Source organism: Triturus cristatus, chromosome 3_2, assembly GCF_964204655.1.
Source record: "Triturus cristatus chromosome 3_2, aTriCri1.1, whole genome shotgun sequence".
NCBI lineage: Eukaryota > Metazoa > Chordata > Amphibia > Caudata > Salamandridae > Triturus > Triturus cristatus.
Genome location: NC_140584.1, coordinates 144,166,077 through 144,189,095, shown reverse-complemented (window position 1 = coordinate 144,189,095; position 23,019 = coordinate 144,166,077).

Here is a 23,019-nt window from a genome sequence, read left to right as displayed (position 1 = left end):
CAAGCTTTTGAAAGCCTAAAGAAAGCTTTATGTCAAGCACCTGTTTTAGCAACACCATGTTACAGAAAACAGTTTACACTCTTTGTTACAGAACGCGAAGGTACTGCCTTGTCAGTACTCACACAGGAACAAGCAGGAGCACACAAACCATGTGCTTACTTTTCTAGTACATTAGATCCCGTAGCTCAGGCTTTGCCTGCATGCCTAAAATCAGTGGCAGCGACAGCTTTAGCAATCAGACAAAGCGATGCCATAGTGTTAGGACATCCATTGACAGTTCAAGTACCACATGCAGTAGAGGTTCTTGTAAATAGAACGCAAACACAACACTTGACTATAGCGCGACTTACAGGGTACGAACTTACATTGTTTCAGCCACACATAGAAATCAGACGCTGTAACACATTGAATCCTGCCACACTTTTGCCAGTAACCGGAACAGACCCACTAGCCCATGACTGTATTGAAGTTATTACTATAACGACGAAACCCAGACAAGACTTAACCGATGTCCCATTGTCAGACCCAGACCTGACATTGTATGTAGATGGTTCATGTATGAGAACAAATACAGGAGAATTAGTGGCTGCTTACGCAGTCACAACAGATACTGAAGTCATTGAAACTAATCGTATAAATACTTTGTCAGCTCAAGCCGCAGAGCTCATCGCTCTGACACAAGCCTGTATTCAAGCCACAAGTAAAAAAGTCAACATATACACTGATTCACGTTATGCATTCGGAGTTGTACATGACTTCGGCGTGCTGTGGCGAGAGAGAGGTTATTTAACTTCCCACGGTGCCCACATTCAGCACGGACCCCTCATTCATGCCTTATTAGATGCAATACATCTACCTACTGCAATATCAATTATGAAATGTAAGGCTCATACGAAGGTTACTGATATCATTTCTCAAGGCAATGACCTAGCCGATAGAACAGCTAAACAGACTGCTCAAGCTCAAACTTCCGACATGACAAAGACAATAGTCCCGATGCCGACACATTGTATGACAGTCAAAGATCCTACCCTTGACGTAATTGACATACAGACACATGCTACACCAGACGAAATAAAGAAATGGACTGAATTAGGAGGGATCCAAACGGACCAAGGATGGATGATGAAGGAAAAGTCTGTGTGGTTCCTTCCTGATTCAATGGTCCAAGTTATAGTTAACACTATACATAGTCCAGCACATCTAGGAGAAAAAGCTATGCTAGATAGCATTCAACACATTTGGTTCAATAAACATTTACGAGCAGCAGCCAAACAAAAGGTCCGTACCTGTATGATCTGTTGCCAGTTCAACCCAGGAAAAAGTGTTCCCGTAGAACAAGGTGGATTTCATCCTCCTAATCACCCTTTTGAAGTCCTCCAGATGGATTATATCCAGATGGAACGATGTCGAGGATTCAAATATGTTCTCGTAGTTGTCTGCGCTCTGTCCCGCTGGACGGAGGCATACCCGGTTTCAGATTACACTGCCCCGACTACTGCCAAACAGTTAGTTCGAGAATTCTTCCCACGATACGGTTTACCACGTGTTGTTCACTCAGATAACGGCCAGCCGTTCTCATCCGAATTAATGAAACATGTTTCACTTTTGTTAGGTTATCAGTGGAAATTCCACTGTGTCCGACACCCTGAGGCAGCAGGTCTCGTAGAAAGACATAATCAGACCCTGAAAATTAGATTGTCCAAAATATGCAGGGAGAAAGGTGTCGACTGGGTAGTAGCACTACCAGTTGCACTCTTTTTCACAAGAATGGTAGCACACTCTCGAACAGGGCTATCCCCGTATGAGGTGATCTTCGGCAGACCACCAAATATGTGGGGGACGCCTATACCACGCAAAATAACTGATATTGACTGTAATATGCTGACAGATTACTTGGCTTCCTTGATGTCTGCACTACAATCTTGTCGTTCACAGGTAGCTGCAGCCTTTCCCGACAACACTGAGGTGAAACCCCATGACGTAATTCCGGGGGACCTCGTCCTTGTGAGGAATTTCGACCGAAAGACTCAGCTGGAGCCCAGGTGGAAGACACCCAAGTTGGTCTTGCTGACCACAAGGACAGCCGTGAAGATTGAAGGCAGGAAAGGATGGATTCATTCAAGTCATATCAAGAAATTTCATGGACTTCCTTCAGATGTAAACAGCCCACCTCGTGTGTCCTCACCAATTGACTCAAAACTACCTCTGGCTGAGGCCGACAGTAAAGAACTTTATAAACTAAAATTAAGGCCTAGGCCGTCGGACGATTTGATTGTTTAAGTCCTCTCCTAGGTGAAGCGGTTGAATCTGTCTCCGACATGTATCGCCTAGACCTGAATCATGGACAGTCGCGAAAAATGATGAAACGACAGGCGTATTGTAAATCACTGCGTAGCCATTGCATAGTGACATTATTAATCTTGTTTTTCTTAAGTCTTTTAATAATTACTGCAAGTATATTGTTGCACATATATTACCCTATTGCCAGAAATGTTTACAATGTTACTGCTGAACATTCTTTTAGTGACCTACCGCCACATGAATTGTCTTATAGACTTGCGCTGCGCAATAACACTTTCATTAGTATGTTACATCATTCCCACCAGACTAGTAATGCTACTAATTGTTGGGTGTGTGGCCGACTCCCTCCCTATCAGAATTATGAAGGAGTCCTGCCTTTCTTTCCACATCCGTTTACACATAATGGCTCCTGTGGAGCATGGTTCAGCTTAATCAATTCCATAGACTCAGACACAGCAGTTTATCAAGACCATTGGGTATGGGGAAATCTGAACCTAGTTTTATTCAAAGTCTGTTACCCTGACAAGGAGGGTCGCCCCAAAGGAACAGGAACTGATCTAGAAAATGAAGTATATGGATTAGGTAACTTTACTCCTAATCTCATGGTTCTAAATGCCGAATCCGAAGTTGAACTAGTTTTACCAACCATGTCAGTATTCCCAGCGAAAGGTGAATTGTGTGTAAGAAAAGTTGGTTCCATACATATGGGCCATAGTAAATGCACTACTACAGTAGAATTCAGTGATCAAGGCAAATCCTCATTCAGAGCTTATCGCCACTCCTACTTTATATGTGGTCAGACTGCATATATGCGTCTACCTCTAGATTGGGATGGTACCTGCTACATTGCATTCCTTTTGCCACCTGTTTTCCTAGCTCCTCCTGATTATTATAGAAATATTCATTTAGTACACAACAGAGAGCGGAGAGATCTCCCAATTGTCGATTACACTGAAACAGCATGGGAAAAATACACAGATTTCAATAAAGGCATCTTTCCCTATATAGGTACTGTTACTAATAGTAAGCTGATACGTAGATTAACTAGAACCCTTGAAGCAGTAGTGAATGAAACTATTTCCGCCTTAGGCAATTTAACAGAAGAGCAGTCTGCTATGCGGATTGTTGTGCTTCAAAATCGTCTTGTCCTTGACGTCATCCTGGCTGATAGGGGCGGAGCTTGTAGGGTCATCGGATCAAGCTGTTGCATTTTCATACCAGAAAATTTGCCATCTGTATATAAGGCCATAACCCGCCTTCATAAGATTGTAAGCCAGATACACCAGAACCCAGGCACATGGACTTGGTCCGGTTGGTTTTGGAGTATAATATCTACCTTTGGATGGAAAGTTCTATCCTTCCTAGGTATTGGCCTTCTCATACTATTCAGTTGCTGTCTATGTCTGCAATGTGGACCAGCGATTTGTGGTCTGTGTGCCACATCGTGCATTCCACATCAAGATTTTCATTCAAGATCCCGGAAGAAGAAAGAAGAACAAATGATGTTATATGAACAGATCAATGGATTGATGAAGATTGATATCTCTTGACGGGCAAGTAGGGGACAAGGAGGGAATGTGGAAATATGGATTTTTCTGGTCAGTTATGTCCCCTATCTTGGACCCCAACGGTTCTATGTGCATGTTACAAGTACATGTATGTTCCCTCCAGTTCCAGTTATGAAGACGCAAACACATGTGCGTCCACCGTCAACATGTCCTCTGTCAGATCCGCCATGAATAGGCCGGATATTCCATTCCTAAGTACGAAAGGCCACCGCCTTTATATGGTTCACTTATGCCATTTTACAGTCCAGGCAAGTAGGCCCTGATTCTGTCATCGAACTCTTCTTGCCTTCTGCCTCTGAAAACTCCAGCCTGAGCCTGCATCTGTGACCATGAACTTTGTCTCATTCTCTGCGCGGCTCACGAAGCCTGACATCAGCCTATTCTCTGCCAAGAACTGTATTTCACCTTCGAGTTATCTGCTTCCCCCTCAGCCAATGCATTCCTGCCTAGTAGTTTAAGTAAACATTCTTCCAGCTACCGAGCAAAGGGCTCGGCTTCTCTGTCCTCATGCAAGTAATTCATAGTCCTGTTACCATGGAATATTCTTACCCCCTCGCATTTAGTGTAGACACTTAGACGCTTGTACACGCACGCACAGTCAGTATAGAATAGATTCTGTCCGAGAGTCCTTCTTTTGTGGATAACATAGTTCTTTAAACATAGGATGTTAGATATGATTTGGGATTAGGTTGACTTGACCCCCCAGACTTTTCGTCTCCACATGTAGAGCTAAATGTCAAGTCCCCTTCACCCCCTAGTTGCACGTCAATCACACGTCATGCTGCTGCGCGCGCATCTATGCCAAGTATTATCTTATAGATCCACCTATATATGACATCATAACCAATTATGTTCCTTTTTACTCCTTATTACACCCATTTTCGGTTACGCATATGAATCGTCATTTTCCTTATCAATTGTTACGCCTACTGCATTCGCTTCATTGTAATGTATGTTCTATAAAAGTCATTTCTTGTCAATAATGTATGTACTTCACTTCCTGAACCTCCGTGGTGATGGAACTTGGAGCAACCGATTATAATCGTTCATTGGAATAAAGCCCATTCCGAACCTCTGATACCACGGATTCTGCCTCTCATTTTACTGAGCTATTTTATTATGTTTCCGTATCAAATTAAGTCCCGGTAAAGGAATTTTATTTACCACACCATGACGAGTCCAGCTCGTCATGAGCATCGAAGGGGTTAATGCGAGAGAGTCAGGGGTGACGGAAAGTGAGGCAGCATCACTTACCCCAATTCCGATGGCTCATGTAATCTTCACCGGGAGCTGTTTCCGCCGTGGAGGCAATACGGCTCGTCTAGAATTTCATGTGGGCTGTGCTAATACAGGCCTTCCGCACAGACTATGGTGGTGGCTGTCTGTCCAGGGCCTCAGATGACGAACCCTTCCGGAGTTGGTGTGTCAGACAGCAGCTCTCAGCCGATCCAGCGCCGCCCGTTTCTTCATAGAAAGAAAGGGCCTCAGCACAGGCAGGCAGGGGAACATCAGTCACCAATCACGACACTCTCCTCTTGTCCGGCGAACTTAACTATCTTCTGTCCCAATTCGGCTCGTCTCTAACAAAGAGAGATGATTCCAGCACCAGCTGGCAAAGGAGCCGACTCGTCCAGTGATGGCAGGCTGAGGCTCTCGTCTGTCCCTCAGCAGTATTTGTCATTGAAGGGCGGGAGACTCTGGTGCAGGCACACAGGGGACCGTCGCCACCCGTCCGGATCCACAATTCCTCCTACTTTACTAGGAACTTATAAGTAAAGTATATAGGCAATTGGGTGTAAGCCAATCTCACCATGTTTAAAGGCGAGTGCAAAAGCACTTTAGCACTGGTTAGTCGTGGTCAAGTGCGCAGAGTCCTAAGGCCAACAAAATGAATTCAGCAAAACAGGAGGAGTGAAGGCAAAAAGTATGGGGGAACACCGCTCTATGGCTGACAAGTCTTACAGTGTGTCACCACTAAAACGAAAATAGCACAACTCCTTAAACAGTAGCTGCGGCAAGCAGTTATAGGTCTCAGAATGTTTCCTAGAAAACATTAAGTTAAGAAAATGAAGCTATTTGTGAGTAAGCCTTTATAAAACATCAGGCCATCAAATTTAAAGTGATGCATTGAAATCATGTATATATATATATATATATATATATGTATATATATATATATATATATATATATATATATATATATATATATATCAGAATCAGAATCAGAATAAGCTTTATTCGGACAGTTAATTTCTATCCATAAAAGCATATACAGTTTAACAAGTCATTTTAAACATTTTAAAACAGATAGTTTATAAAAATATATCTACAAAAGATAAAAATGAACAATTAAAATGGTGAAACATTAGTCCCCTTTTTAACATTCTCTGTGCTGGGGCAATGAGATTAAGTTACGGCATTAGGACAAAAAGTAGAAACAGACGCCCCCTACTGCATTTTTATGATGCTTTGGGGGATAATCCAAAACAACGTTTGGTATCATTTGTATAACGTTCTACTATTTGTTCTAATCACGATGAACCCAAGTCAATATTATTTCGACATTTAATCAGGCTTTTTAAAAAGGCAGTAATATTGTAATTTACGCAATCGTTATCAAGACATTGAAGGGCCAAAAATGCTGGGCGACATTGGCGAATACCCCATATTTTGAGTATTGGTTTTATCCATTTCCTTCTCAGTTCTTCATAAAATTTACAAAATAAAATAGCATGGATGGTTGATTGCACAGAAACAGAATCACATGGGCAATATGGTAATTCATTTGACCAATTATTAACAGTTGGAAATGTCACCAGCCTATGAAAAATGTTCAGTTGAAAGCGAGTGAAAAGAAATCGATCGTAACTTTTATCGGATTTTTGTAGGTACGATTGCATGCCACATGAAGTTGAAATCATAAGATTGTGGGAAACGGACAGTTTTGTGGCTTCACTCGCAAATCTCAGGCTCTCCATGTGAATCAAACAATGTTTCTTAAAATCTTTCCTTGCAATAGCTAACATGGAAGAAGGATTATTAAAATATTCAGGGTTGCCAATGTCTGTCATGAAATCCTTCACGTATTTGATCCATTTTATGTCGAGGCAATGGTCCAATTTAAGAGCATCCTGAAGGACTGCCTGGTTAAGGCAGTTTGACTCTGACTTCCAAATACGATGCCAGAGAATTGGGGGTTGTATTTTTATAATATCCGTGATGTAAGAAACTCCCAACTCAGCATGGCAAACGTAAGTGGAAGAGGAAGCAGGAACCGCCAAAAGATATCTAAGAAAAGTATTTTCCACTTTTTGCAGTTCAGAGACATTCCGATGGCCCCATAACCCTGCCCCATATGTTGCTACACTCATACATTTTTCCTTATATATTTTTATCAATTCCAGGGGCGGTCTTCTTCCTAGTTTTGGGCAAAATTAACAAGGGCAGTTGTGGCTCTAACAAAAAGTAGTTTTCTTGATGTGATTGCTTGGGCCCATAGGCCCTTGTCATCTATGAGGATACCCAAATATGAGTAAGTGGATGTGGTAGCCAATTTGCTCCCATTCAAATAGATATCTTTGCTCTTTTTGCTACCTTTCCCACATTTCATCACAAAGGTTTTTGAGGCATTGATATTTAGGTCAATATCTTGCATGTATTTGTTGTACAATTCCAATGCCTGCTGAAGGGCTAGGGGGGTCCTGGCTAAAATAACAGCGTCGTCCGCGTATAGTAGTGCTGGTATGCGTCTAGGGGCCTGATCTTGTTGGACCTGGGGGACGTCCTGGCTTCCTTTCAATAAGGCCTTCTCGAGGCCATTAGTGTATAGTGTGAAAAGGAATGGAGCCAAGACGCAGCCCTGTCTTACCCCTCTAAGAACTTTAAATGAAGAGGTGCATTCACCAGCTCTACCAAACCGGACTCGGGCTGTGGCATTACTATATAGAGCCTTCAAGAAGTCTATTAGAGAATCTTCTACTTGCATTTCTTTTAAGGTGTGCCATAGTTTCCCGTGAGAAACGCAATCGAAGGCCGAAGAGAGATCGACAAACGCTAAATAAACTTTCCCTCTTTTCGCCCTCGTATATTTACCCAACAAAATAGCCAGGTTAAGCCCCTGGTCTATTGTCCCCAGTCCTTCCCTAAAGCCGAACTGTAAATCGGACAGAACGTTCTTTTCTGTGGCCCAAGTTTGTAACCTTGTGAGGAGAATCCTTCCTGCTACTTTGCCTAGTGAGTCTAGGAGTGAAATTGGTCTGTAGCAGGAAGGATCCTGTCTGTTGCCCTTTATAAAAATAGGGACCATAATGGATTCTGACCAACTGTTAATAAGGCCCTGTTCGGAGGTTGCGTTAAGGACACGGGTCAGAATTGGGGCCCAAAGATCTATATTGTGTTTATATATGTCTACAGGGACCCCGTCAGGACCTGGTGCCTTGGAGCCTTTACTTTCTTTTAATGCGTTTAAAACTTCGTCAAGTGAGAAGGATATCTCTATAGGAAAAGAGATGTTATGTACATATGCAGATGGCGGTAACGAGGCAGTAATATCTATCGACTCCTGTAGTCCGAAAATTTTTGTATAATGGCTCACCCATTGTGCCTCATCTATCGCAATCTCTATAGAGGGAGAGTTATCGGCAAGAAGGAATGGGGACCTAATTACTCTCCAGAATGCCTTACTATCATTCTGGTTGCTAGCCCTATGGAGATCTTCCCACAACGAATTTTTCATTGACTTTTTCCTGGTCGCGAGAGCTTGGTTATATAATTTCCTTGCCTGTTGCACTACTGAACCAGCTCTGTCCCTATTATGTAACACTTTTTTTAGTGTACGATGGGCGTTCGTGCAATTAGTGTCAAACCATCTTGGTTTTTGAGGGACACCCTTTTTCCTCTCTACGGACAGGGAACTTTTTATTGTTTCAGTGATTTGGTTAAAGCTTTCAAGAATGAGCGAGGGAGATGAGTTCTCATTCAGAGAGGACAGGATATGCGGTAGGGCTTTAGCCACTACAGAATGTGTGACAGTATCTGGATCAACTAATTCCCATTTCAAAGAGTAGCCGTTCATCCTATCCATTGTAAGGTTTGGATAGGGGTGGAGTACTTTGTTCTTTCTACACTTTTTATGAGAGATGGAATTATTCTTCATAATTGTTAAAGTTTGTGGGAAATGGTCGCTGATAGCAATCTTATGGGTGATGAAGTGATTTACCCTGTTCCCAAGGTTATTTGATACCAGAATATAGTCTATCACTGAACCTGTCCCTTTCCCATTATAAGTCGGTGAGAAGGCAATTTGGGGAGATACTAGTTCGTTTGCGAAGCTCAGGTTCAGCATAAGTATGATCTCATTCAGGGCACTCCCAAGGATGTTATGAGGAAAGTGAGTTAGGTTGCGATTTTCCTCATCGTTCATACCACATGTATAATTATTATTGTCGGGGCACAGGTTAACATTGAAGTCCCCTCCCCAGATAATTTGAGTATTTCCTGGGTTAGCCAACTGAATTTTATATGCCACTTGTCTAAGTTGATCGATAACTTCAAATTCATTCTCTTTAGGGGTATTATTATAAAGATTCATGAGTATTAGGGTGTCATTCCTCTCCATTATAAGGGTGAGGATTTGATAATAAGGGTTTGATGCCTCAAATGTGAATTTTTTCACTGTTATCAGATTAGAGACATAAATACTTAGGCCTCCCTTAGATCTTCCATGGGTAGAAGGAGAGGCTGGTGTATGAAATGTTTGGAAGCCATTAATATTAATGACTTTTTGCGACCAGGTCTCTTGGAGACAGAGTATATCCGTATTCCTAACAAAATCAAGAAACAAATCATTTTGCATTTTGGACTGAAGGCCCCATATATTCCAATATGTAATATTTATGTCTCCTTACCCTTCTCGTGGTATTATGTAAGGCTGGGAGGCTAACGCTGGAGCATCAGATTTGGATATGATGGAATTCGTGTTATCCTCCCTGGTATAGAGAGGGGCAGGAGTATTCAGCTGCATTACTCCATTCTGTGTTTGACCCTGAGCACAGTTAACTCTAACTGCTGATTCGATCTCAGTCCCGGATGAGCCTCTATGAGGAGAAATGGACAAGCTGGAGTCAGAATTCCCCGCCTGTGTCCCTGTTCTTATTATTGTTATTGGGGGTAGTCAATCTGGGTCCTCTAGCGAGGTAAGTGCACTGAAGCGATTATGTGTGGGGATATTATAAATTTGATTGGGTGTGAACTGGTGGTGGGCTGATTTCAACAGTTCAAGAGGAGGGCGATAAAAGAAGCCCAGGGGAAGTATCTTGATTCCTGGTTCAAGGGTGTTTTTGGCCGCTAACCCCAGAATTATTTTGACTAGCCAGGGAGAGCGGAAGGTCAGTACCAAACAGTCGCCAGTAAATGCTTTCCTGGATCTTCCCATCCATCCTATTCTACGTATCATCTTGAATTCTTCAAATAATATGCGAGTATCGCCCATTCTATCCCCCAGCCAGTGTAATGCCTTGTTCTTTAATGATTCACAGGTCTCCTGGTCATTATGTCCTAAATGAGGGACATCACCCAGGATCACTGTGTAAGGAGTACAGGCTGGAGGAAGATCAAGATGTATAGAGGATGGTACCTTTAAGGGTGTTGAGTTGATGGCAGGTCTGGAATGATTGTCAGTGGCGGAATGGGGCTCAGGGGCTGGGTTTTGTTGGATCTCTTTAGTCCTAGTCTGATTACTAGTTACAGTAGTAGGGGTTTTGCCTATAAGATCGGTATGGGGTTGGGATGGTAGTAGTTTCCTGTTTTTATTCAGGGCATCTCTAATAGGCTTAGGGCTAGAGGATGTAATACTCTTAACTTCGTTACAAGAAAGAAGTTTTGCCACATGTGTTTCGATCCTATCTAATCTGGATCCGATTGCCTCAACAGCTCCTCTCACAAAAGAGTCTAATCTATTTAAAGATGAGAGGATGCCGACCAAGTCGTGCCCCTTGATATGTTCTTTAGTGGTGTTTACTACTGTTAGAGGTGTAGAAGGAGTATGTAAAGTACTGGTTACTGGGTCTTGATGTTTTTTCTTTATAGTAGGCTCCTTTCCTTTATGAGTCCTTAATTTACCTAACTCCCTTATGCTCCTTCCGGACTTCCCCAGCTGTGTCTCGACCTTTTTTGGTCCCTTTGTCCCCTTATCTGGTTGCGAAATGGTTATATCGCCTTGGTTGTGTACTATAGTGTCACTAATATTATGTTGAACACAACCATTATTTGCTGTTCCGGACTCAGCCGTCACAGCAGGGATGGTGGTTTGAATGAGAGTAGATAGATCGCCCTCCTCTCTATCTTCTCTAATTGTCAATGAGCCTGCTGCTAACGTTTGTTCTACTGTGGTAATTTGTTTTTCTATTGCCCCCATGGCCCCAGTCAAATATGTTAGGAGGGATTGTTTCTTGGGTTTCTTAATATCCATACCCTCCGATGGTTCACAGCTCGGTCCTTTCCTTTTGCCCATGCTCGAGAATACCTTATTGGAGCTTAACTGTCGGCGGACAATGCAGTAACTACTTCGCTTGAGATCAATCAAAATAATTTAAATGAGAGACAAACAGTATACACCAAGTCCAGTATTATCTAATATAAGATGGATAATACCTGCAGGAATGCTCTAGTCCATTCGTTGTGATCAAAGTAGGCAAGGTGTAAGGTGGGGCCACGATGGCAGGCCCGGTCCGGTCTCACACGGGCACAGACGGGCAAGGACGGGCCCGCCCTTGGCCCGGGCTTTGCCCAGGCGCCGCCCGCGCGCGTCCCGCGCTGCGGTGACACCTGGCGGCCTTTGTAGTGCTCCGGCGCTGCCAGGTGTCGTCACTGCAGCGCCGCTCTCCAAGGATGCCGGGAGATAGAGTTCCGGTGGGCCGTTTCCCTCACGGCGATGGCGGAAACGTCCGCAAACAAAGCAAGGGAGAAACCAAATGTCCCCGCTGGAATCACTAGAGAAGCCGTTCCCCTCACGGCAGGTAAGTGGTCAGGGCAGCATCCCGCGCTGCGGTGACACCTGGCGGCCTTTGTAGTGCTCCGGCGCTGCCAGGTGTCGTCACTGCAGTGCCGCTCTCCAAGGATGCCGGGAGATAGAGTTCCGGTGGGCCGTTCCCCTCACGGCGATGGCGGTGGCAGAAACGTCCGCAAACAAAGCGAGGGAGAAACCAAATGTCCCCGCTGGAATCGCTAGAGAAGCCGTTCCCCTCACGGCAGGTAAGTGGTCAGGGCAGCAAGCAGATCGTAGGCAGAATATATATATATATATATATATTAGGGGAGATGCGCCTCGTACTCCAACAGAGACAATGGGAACAAAATCGAACAAGCCAACAGAGTTACAGAGGCAGGGGAAGAGGACGCACCTGGAGACCAAGAAATCAAAGAGAAGAAGCAAGAGAACTAAACGAAACAACAGAAAAGATAGGGGCCCAACGAGAAGCATGCGGCAGAGGAAGAACCATTAAACCCAATGGATGAATTTCAAGTAATCAATCTATCGCAAAGAAAAATGACGTAGGCTGAAATCTCATTAGTAAAACGCAGAATAAACTTCTGCCCGACACAACAGATAGATATTGCACAGCTCAGAATTGATTTCTACAAATACGTCAGAAAAATCAAATTGGCGAAAATCTTACAAGAAAATCAGAACACATGGAATAAGGAAAAAACAATGTTGAGACCAGTATCTATTTAGAAAGCAAAGGAATCTGAAAGTTTTGTGACCATATTAAACCTAAATACTGAGAATGAAGATGAAAACATTTCCCTACAAACAGCTTGCACCCAAATGGGAGCAGGCCTATGTGAGTAAAAAACCTAAATTGAAATACTATCCCCAACTGACACCAGGGAACAAAGTCGATATATTTCAGGAAGCAGTGGTACAGGATATATACAAAATGAAAACAACTAAATATATGGACAATTTGACAAAAGCAGAAAGTTAATCACTTACATGCCTCCCAGAAGATAATCAAATTGAAAAAAAAAATGCAGACAAAGGAGGCAACATAGTGATTTGGGATCGTAGTGCGTATGTAATAGAAGCACATGGTCAGCTGAAAGATGTTGAATACTATGAAAAATTGAAATCTAATCCGACTGCAGACATAAAAAGACACTTGGACAAAAAACTTTCAACATGGGCCTCAAACAATTTGATAGATGACGATGAAGTAAAGTACCTTACAGTCCAATTTCCCATAACAGCAACAATTTATTTCCTTCCTAAATTACATAAGGATCCCAAAAGACCACCGGGAAGACCAATCTTATCTGCAAAAGGTTCCTTGCTTGAGCCCATAGCAAATTATATCGACTTCATTCTAGCACCATACATATGCAAGTTAAACTCATACATAAAGGACACAACAAATCTTTTGAGAAATTTGCAAAATACCCCCAGACAAGAAAGCTAACATCTTATCACAATGGATGTCAAAGCCCTATATACCAACATTGAAAATGAAATGGGCATGAGGGCGTGTGAATCATTCCTAAAGGAAAGAAATATACACTATAGTGATCACAACAAGATGGTGTTAGAATTGATATCAATCTGTCTCACGCAAAACATCTTTGTCTTTGGGGAAGAAATCTACCGCCAAAACATGGGTACGGCCATGGGTTTTTCCTTCAGCCCAAGTTACGCTTGCTTATCGATGGGTTGATGGGAGAAACAAGTAGCCTGGCATCCAAAACATGATCATTATGTGAATAAAATATTAATGTGGAGCCGCTTCATAGATGATCTACTAATAATTTGGGATGGTACCAAAGCAGAATTCAAGGAATACTTTCAGATTCTAAATTCCAGTATGACAAACCACAAATTCACCTATGAGATAAGCAATGAGAAGGTAACCTTTCTGGACACGGAAATTTACATCAAAAATGGCCGGATTGAAACAACAGTGCATCGAAAAACCACAGCCACAAATGCTACAATGGAAATAACAAGTTTTCATCAACCCTCCCTCATTGCAAGTATACCCAATGGGGAATTCCTAAGAATCCGCAGGATTTGTACGGAAGAAGAGGAATGGAAGAATCAGAGTGAAGCAACGGCAAAAAGATTTGAACAAAGAAAATACAATAAAACCATGATCAGAAAATGTTAGAAAAGAGCGGATGAAAGATCAAGAGAGGATTGTTTAAAACCCAAACAGGAGACAAAATCAGAAAAACCTGAACCCATAAGAATGATTATGGATTATTCCAATGACGCCAAAAAGATAAGCAAAATATTAAGAAAAAATTTGAAAACCTTATAAATGGATGAAACTGTGAGCAAAATCATAGGGAATCATCCGACGATAACATATCGCAGAGCCAGGAATTTGAAAGATCGATTAGTGCATAGTCACTACAAAGGGAAAAACTAGTGGCTTTATCAAATGCCACAATTGCAAAGTGTGCGAAATTGCAAAACCGACAAAGGAAATCAAACTAGCCAATAACAAAAACTGGCAAATCAAACAACTGATCTCATGCAAAAGTCAATTTATGATCTATGTCATCGAATGTCCTTGCAAATTAAAATATGTTGGGAGCACTACTTGCGAATTAAAAAAGTGTATAGAACATGTACGGGCGATAACCAACAAGGACAAAACAAATGCAGTGGCCAGACATATGGAACAAGACCACATGAGCAATTGGAAGCTTTTGAAATTTTATGGCATTGAAACAATTCCACTAAACATCAGAGGTGGTAATAGAGAAAAGATTCTGCACCAAAAAGAATCACGGTACATCATTAAACTCAGGACACTGACACCTAATGGCCTCAACCAGAGTGAGGAACTGTATAGCCACCTCTGAAGGAAATGATTTTAAAATTAATGAAACAGAACTCTCTTCATTTCTTTTTTGACTTCTCGTATTACAGTTTTATTGGTGCAAACCCATACAAGAAATAAATTAAATGAATAAAGGAGACACATATGAGAATGTTAATGAAATCCCACTAGAGGGATCTCATTGTCCTTGGAGTAAAAAGTAAAGGTTTTGTATATACAAGAATATTGAAAACTCCCTAAAACAATGGGGAAAATGGAAACGGAAAATGAGCGAAAAAGAATAAGCTTTATATTAATGATGTGAACCAACATCCAAAGAAAACATGTTTTTAAATTATGATTTGTTATCCTTAATTACACAACTTCACATGTACATAAATTCATCACGTTTTGTTTCACTAATGGTACTACATAAGTGGAATTTTTTTATAAGGACTACAAATCCCATAATGCTTTGCCTAACTACCTGACAGGAAATGATGTCTGTTTTCAAAAAGTACTCAAATGTTGGGAATTGGGTGTGTAGCATTATCGTGATCAAGGTCTTGTGCCAAGACCGAAACGCGTCGATTTGTGGCATTCACAAATAATAATGAGCTGAAGAAATGAAATAAAATACCAAATTTTTGCGGAGTGCGACCCTGTGCCTTTCTTGAAGGAATTGGATGAATATATATATATTCCAACGAGGGAGCGGGAGGCACTCCCATCAACTGGCAGTATGTCTACACTTAAACAGGAGTTATCCAGACTTGAGAGACTGTGCAAAAAGGAGATCAACCGAAGCTGGGAGGTCATTTCGCTTCATAATTATGTTGAGGTGGAACGAGTCCCTAGGGGTTTAAGAATTTTGATAACACCTACTTACCAAAATCCGAACCCCAAACTTCTGGAAGAATGGTCTGCACTTATGGCTTCCACATGCAGACAGATGCTGGAGATGCTGGCAAAATACGCAGCCTTGGAGCTGGTACAAGTGGAGGCAGAGATTAAGCAACTTCGAGAAATGCTGGATAAGCATGAATCCCAGAGTGAAATTATTGCCTTTTTGAAAGATATGGAGGCTAGGCTCCTCAAGTATGAGGAAGGCATTAAATCAAAAAAGCGCTGGAAGTTTATAAGGGACCGCAATGACTACGCCCAAGGCCGTATCTTAACCTTTGGTCGCAAATATGATCTTGCAAGGAAAGACTTTGTGCAATCTGAAATGACACGCACTGTGGAACCTGTAACTTCCGAATCAAGCTCAGATATCCAGTCAGATCTGGATGAAACACCAGGCACCTCGACTTCCTCTAGAGGCCCCTTTCCCTCATTAACTGAATACCGTTTTTTACGGGAAAGCCTGGGTGGAAGAAAGAAACCACCCAGTGGAAGAGGAAGAGGCGCAAACAACGCACAAGGAAAAGGCAAACAAGGAGAGGAGGTGAAGGCCAAAGACAACGAGACGCCCTATGGGAAAGGACAACGGCGTTCCAAGCGCAACAAATAATGGGTGAGCAATCCATTGATAATAATCCCTCTATCATAAACATCTCCTCTCATAACCTTACTAATGAAGAACGAGCATTGTTGGAATTGGGTTTATCTTTTTGCCCCACAGCGAATTTTAACTTCCCCAGAACGCGCATTGACATTTTCTTGTTTATAAGGAAACTTAAACTTCTTAAAATTCACTCTTTGAAACAAAGTGGGGTTGTCCCTGCTTTGGAGCGGTCTCCCAGTACCCAGAACCCGATACCTGACCCCTTGACTATATGTGACATAGATCTTTTGGCTGCCGCAAGAGAAATTGAGCAGGGGAGCAAAGACTGGGATACGGATAGGGATCTGCTGATCAGCATGGGTATCACTGTTGATCATAAAACAAGAAATGACTTCAAGCCCAAATCTAGATTTAACCCTGTGACCCTCCACGATGGAATCGATCCTTACCATGAGGTGATTCTATCAGATCTTTTACAACTTTGGGGGAAACAAAACAATTCTTTTGGTAACAATCTCACAGTTGAACAGAAGGCAGGCTTGCTTTCCCTGCAAACAGCCAATTCCTTTGTTATTAAGCCGCCTGACAAAGGGGGGAACGTTGTGTTATGGGATATAAATAAATACAAAACTGAAGCAATCTGCCAGCTTGAATTCTCAGGAAGCTATCTGAGGTCTAGCCAGGCTGAATATAAGAATACTATTGTCCAATACCATCACCTATTAGAGACATGGCTAGGCCAAGGGACGCTGAGGCGTAATGAATTCTTATTCCTGATGACCAAAAAACCAGCAGTCCCAGTGTTTTATATGCTCCCCAAGGTGCACAAGGACCTTGCTAATCCACCTGGGTGACCTATCATTGCAGCCATCCAAAGCCTCTTGGAGAATTCTTCCGTCTATTTAGACTTCTTCCTCTGTGACTATGTTCTCAGGTTACCATCTTACTGTAGGGACACTATGGACTTTCTTTCCAAAATACAGGGTATTCCCTGGAAATTATCGTATGTGTTAGCCACCATTGATGTGGTCTCATTGTACACGTGTATTGAACATGATCTAGGGTTAAAAGCGTTTAAATATTTTCTACGAGACAGACCCATTTCAATGTTTGATCATACTGTGTTACTCTTGGACATGCTTAATTTTTGTTTGCACAATAATTGTTTTCTATTCGGGGACACTTGGTACAAACAGTATACAGGTACTGCGATGGGGAGTTGCTTCGCACCTAGTTACGCCTGCATCTTTATGAGCTGGTGGGAGGCGGAACATCTCTGGCATCAAGGTAATGAGTGTTACTCAGATAATGTAATCTTGTGGACCCGTTACATTGATGATATTTTTCTGATATGGGACGGGCCACAGGATTCCCTACAAGACTTCAGTGCCGGACTTTCTAATAACAGCCTGAATCTCAGATTCACTAGTAAGATCAATGCTACCACCATTGAATTTTTGGATACCCTGGTAGAAGTCCTTGATGACACCATTCACACAAGCCTGTTCAGGAAGGCTACTGCCGGGAATAGTATCCTGCATGCGCAGAGTCACCATCCTGAAGGCCTCAAGAGAAGTATCCCTTATGGAGAGCTTCTCAGGGCCAAACGCAATTGTAGCACGCAACAGGCACTGTCCAAAGAACAAACTAAAATGACTGCCCGCTTTCGCACACGGGGTTACTCAGGGAAAACCATAAGAGCAGCCCTTGAGAAATCCTGCTTAAAGAGTAGAGACAGTCTTTTGGTTCCTAAAACCCAAAGTAAGAAGAAACAGGAGGTCAGGCTCATCACTACCTTTTCCAATGCCTCTCAGGCATTACATAAAATTGTGAGTAAACATTGGCATCTGGTCAGGCAGGATTCAGTGATAGGCAAGTTGGTTAGTCCTAAACCACACATCACTTACCGCAGATGTAAATCCTTACAGGATACTCTAGTGCACAGCCATCTTACACAGCGAAACAAAAAAACAGGCACATGGCTCAAAGAACTTCCTGGTTTTCACAAATGTGGTCGATGTAAGGCTTGTGCGAACAGCCACAATGTAAAAAGTTACCTGTCACCTATTGGCAGGAATGAGAACATTCTTTCTTTTATCAACTGCAATACTGAATTTGTTGTTTATGTTGTGACCTGCATTTGTGGTTTGCGCTATGTTGGTAGCACAATTTTTCCAGTCAAAAGCGAATTTTGGAGCATCTTCGTGCCATTAGGAACAAAGACCTTACATACACTATTGCTAAACATTGTGCATTAGAACATGGTGAGATTTCTGACATCAGTTCTAAGATCTCGTTTTTTGGTATTGACAGGGTTGCAGTACACCCACGTGGAGGTGACCGAGAATGCCGTCTGCGACGTTTGGAGTCTGAGTACATCATTCGCTTACAGAGTAAGGCGCCTGGTGGCCTGAATCGAGAAGAAGATCTTCATGTACACCTGGGCTGAGGTGATATCATATACTACCAGTGTTCCTACAAATCTGGACACAGTATGGATACACGCTTGTTTCCCTTAGTAGGCGCTTTCCCTCCTGGCCTCCCCACCTTTTGCTATGCAGATTCCAGTTTGACATTTTGCACTTGCAAACGGTCATTTTGATTTTGATTTTATCTCATTGCCTCCCTACCCATTGCATCCTACCACCACTTTGCACAAGCGGCTGCTTGATTGCAAAAAAAAAGGGGAGGCTGAACCGCCCCGCCTGAGTCTTTTAACACACTGGGGGTGGCTTTTCTTTTTTTTTTCCGACATTATCCAAGCTTTTCCTTAGACATCGTTATAAACACACCACCCCCCTTTTGTTAAAAGGAAATTTCAGTTTTTGAAGCTTAGCCTTTTCAGGATAATTTAGGGTAGTCGCCACTTGGCAGCCCTATTTATTCTGCTTGTGCACCACTCTCCTGTGATGTAATTATGATGGGTTCATTTTCCCGTTCTATCAATGGATGGACTCTAGCACTTGCTACACATGTCTTTCCCTCGCAATGCACAAAATGGAAAATTTATATTTATTTTTATTTTTTATTTTCTGTTTTTTGTTATTATATATTTCAAATTAGCGAGAAAATAGAAAATAGAACTATTGTTTTCATTTTCCTGTTTACATATGATGGCAGTTTCAATGTACTGAGAGTCTGTTTTTCATATGTACCTATGACTCTTTTTTCTATGTCTATTGTGAAAATCGCTTGGTCATGCTTGGTTGTTATTTGTTTCTAAGAATGCTTATATATGTAGCCACTTCCCTCCCATGAAGTGACTTTGACAAAGACCGTGAGGTTGAAACGCGTCAGTCATTAATTTATTCTTTTCCTGCAAATCCTGAGTGCGACTCCTACCTTTTTGTTGTGAAGCAAGAGGGTTTTCTTGACATATATATATATATATATATATATATATATATATATATATATATATATGTATGTATATGTATATATATTCACTGAAAAAACCATAGGTTTTACAGATGTCATAGTTTGGAATTAGCATTTAAAAAAACCTTTGAAATTCACTAAAAAAACATAGGTTTCAGGGACGTTATAGTTAGTTGGACATTTGACTCATATAAAACCATAGATATTCCCCCATTATAGTTAGTTGAGCTAACTATAACTCGCACACCCGCAATGCACTGCTGATGACGTCACAAATTACATCACTCATGCCATGGTCAGTGACATCACTGATGACATCTCAAATTACATCACTGATGACATCATCCAGTGAATGTGTCTTTCTGTAAAGTTTAAATATTTTTTATATATATCTATGCCAACGTGTATTGAAGAATGAGTGGATTTACTAGTGCCTGAAGGGATTATTTAGTAGATGCGTGACTCACTGTATAAGTGAGTGATTGAACGTGTCTTACTGAATGCATGGGTTAGTGACTAAACTGTGTGAAAGTCTGTATTAGTCTCTCAGTTGGTGTGTAAGCAGCTGCATGGGTTGGTGAGTAGCTATATGAGTGTCTATATGGGTTATTGATTTGTTGTCTGAGTATCTGTATGGATGCCTGAATGTCTATGTGGGTGGGTGGGGGCGTGGGTGACTCTGTGCATAGATGTCTGAGTAGGTGATTCACTGGTTGTATGGATTCAAAAGTGCATCTGGGAAGGGCTGTATGGCTGAGTTAGTATGTGTATGGGTGTGTTGGTGAGTGAATGAATGTCTCAGTGGTATATGTGTGACTAACTACATATGTTTTAAGGCATTATATGTGAGTGTTGGAATATATAAATGACTATACATGAGAGTAAGTTATTTGAAGAGTGCATGTATAAATGAGTGTCTGCTTGTATCAGTGATTGTATAAGACAGTAAGTATGTGTTAGTATCTGCATAAATAAGTGATGTGGTGTGTGTACAAATAACGGAGTTGGTGTGTATAACTCTATGCATGAGTAAATGGGTATGTGATTGATTCTTTGCATGACTGACTAGGTGTGTGAGTAACTCTATGGATGAGTTGCGGAGTGTGACTGTATGTATAGGTGTATGAGTGCATATTATAGTACTGTATTGATGAGTAACTGCATGTATAAGTGACTGGATGTGTGTGCAGACCTAGGAAATAGTCAGTGGTATGTAGTATCTGGCATTGTTGTGTGTATGGTTTCAAAAATAGTAGTCTGTATTTTAGAGTGGGTGTATCAAAGTTTATATTAGGGCATCAGTATGTGCATCAGATCACCACGTGGATGATGTCATCAGTGATGTCATCAGTAATGTGGCTCACTGGTTAGAGGAGGCAGACCTGGAAGCAGAGGTCAGCCCGGGACCAGGGTTCAATTCCCGGCTCGGCTGGGTCTTGAGTCCATAAATGTCCATGGACTTGATATTTCTCACTCCAGTGCATACTCGATTCATGGGTTCACACTCTGCGACTCTGGGCAATAGCTTGCTTAATCTCCACATGGGCCCCTCGCGGCGGGATGCCTGGCTTTCACCTTGTGGATGCCCTGCTGGGTTATCTCACAGGGGAATACCAGGACGGGTTCCCTAAGCAAGCGCTTAGAGACCGCTTGGTGATTTGCGCTATATAAATTCCTGTACATTTACATTTACATTTACATAATGTCATTTGAGATGTCATCAGTGATGTCACTGACCATGTCACGAGTGATGTAATATATGACATCATCAGCAGTGCATTGCGGGCGTGCCTTCCATCGTGGTATCAAGACACCATCCCAGACCAGAGACCTGCTGTGCCACCCTGAGAGAGGCACCCCGGAGTCGGAGCTCGCACCGGCATGTCGTTGGACACACCGATGGTGGCAGGTGAGCAGTGAAGCCTTGGTGTGCAGGAGCTGCAATTGAGCACAGTGCGGGGGAAGGGGCTATGGTGCAGCAGCCTGGGTGCACAGGTGCAGGCAAGCGATGTTGCTGTAGATAATAATGTAATCTCTGGCCTCATTTATATCTCTGTTTCATTTTAAGGACTTGCTGGACCACACTCTTTCTCGCGGACCCCAGTGTCCCAGACACACGGGTTACAGGAGGTGAACAGTGAGGGCTGGGTGCAGTAGGCAGACGCTCTGTTTCCTCCTCCCTCTGTTCTTTTGACTCTCCCTCCCCTTCTCCCTTCCACCCACTCGCTCTCTGTCCCATTCTCACATTCTTCCTTTCATTCTGACTACCTTTCTCTTTATCTTGGACATGGCACACATACTTATGTTGCTTTTTTGTCTTGCAGGTTTTGTGTAACCCTGGGCATAGTTCACGTAGTAGTGCTACGCGCAGCTATGCGAAGTGCACTTCGCACTATGCGAGATACGCGTAGCACTACGCGAACTGCATAGTACGGTGTTCGCGATGAATGCACAGTGTCGGATGCTTGGCCACACTTTGCAATCATTGCAAACCGCATCTTGCACAGAGCAAGCGGTCGTTTTCTGCCGCTCGAGTAGGTTTTTTCTCGAGCGGCAGCTTTCTCAACGCGGACTGGTAGTTTCTCATCGCGAGCGGTCGCGAGCATACGCGACCACTCGCATTGAGAAACCTGACCTCCCCGCGTTGAGAATCTCGCTGGGAGGTTTATTTTCCACGCTCGCGATCGGCAACTTGATGTTGCTTATTACGAACGAGGAAAAAGTCTCGCCGGGATGTCACTTTGCTCGATCACGGTCGCCGACTTGACGTTGTGGACCGCGAGCGAGCAAAAAATGCCAACTACGCTACGCGATTTTGCACTGTGCTACATGCAATTCGCGTAGCGTGAAGTAGCACAAACTATGCAAACTTCGCAAGCGTAGTTGTCTGCCTAGGGTTAGCTGCTTCCGGAGGAGTGTCACCCACTTATTTCATGTTATACTGTTGTTTCTTCGAATAAAGTTGCGTTTCCATTTATTTGTGTTGTTTTAATTAAGGTTATTTTTTTTACCAATAAATAAGTGAGTGTATGGGTCTTCTTTTTCTGACAACACTTGTCTGTAGCTTATTGTGAAAATCGGCGGTTGATAGGAGGTTATGAGGGAAAACATTTGTAATTTTGCAGTGCGCCTACCAAATATAAACCAACAGACTACTACATAAATGAAGACTGGGTAATTCTACAACTGCAAGGGTTCTATGAGTGTATCACTTTATAACACCATGAGTACTGTCCGTGTGATTACAGAACCAATTAGGCACTGCCTAGGGCCACCGAGGCTTCAGGGACTGGCGAGGCCCACCCTGCAAAGCCCCGGAGGTTGCCGATCCCTGGACTTGAGTTGGCCTCGAAGCCCCCCGAACAATTAGTAAACAATACCCGCGGAGGTGGCGATCCTCTAGGCTGCGAAACATCTCTGTGCCCTCCCATGCCTAATTTAC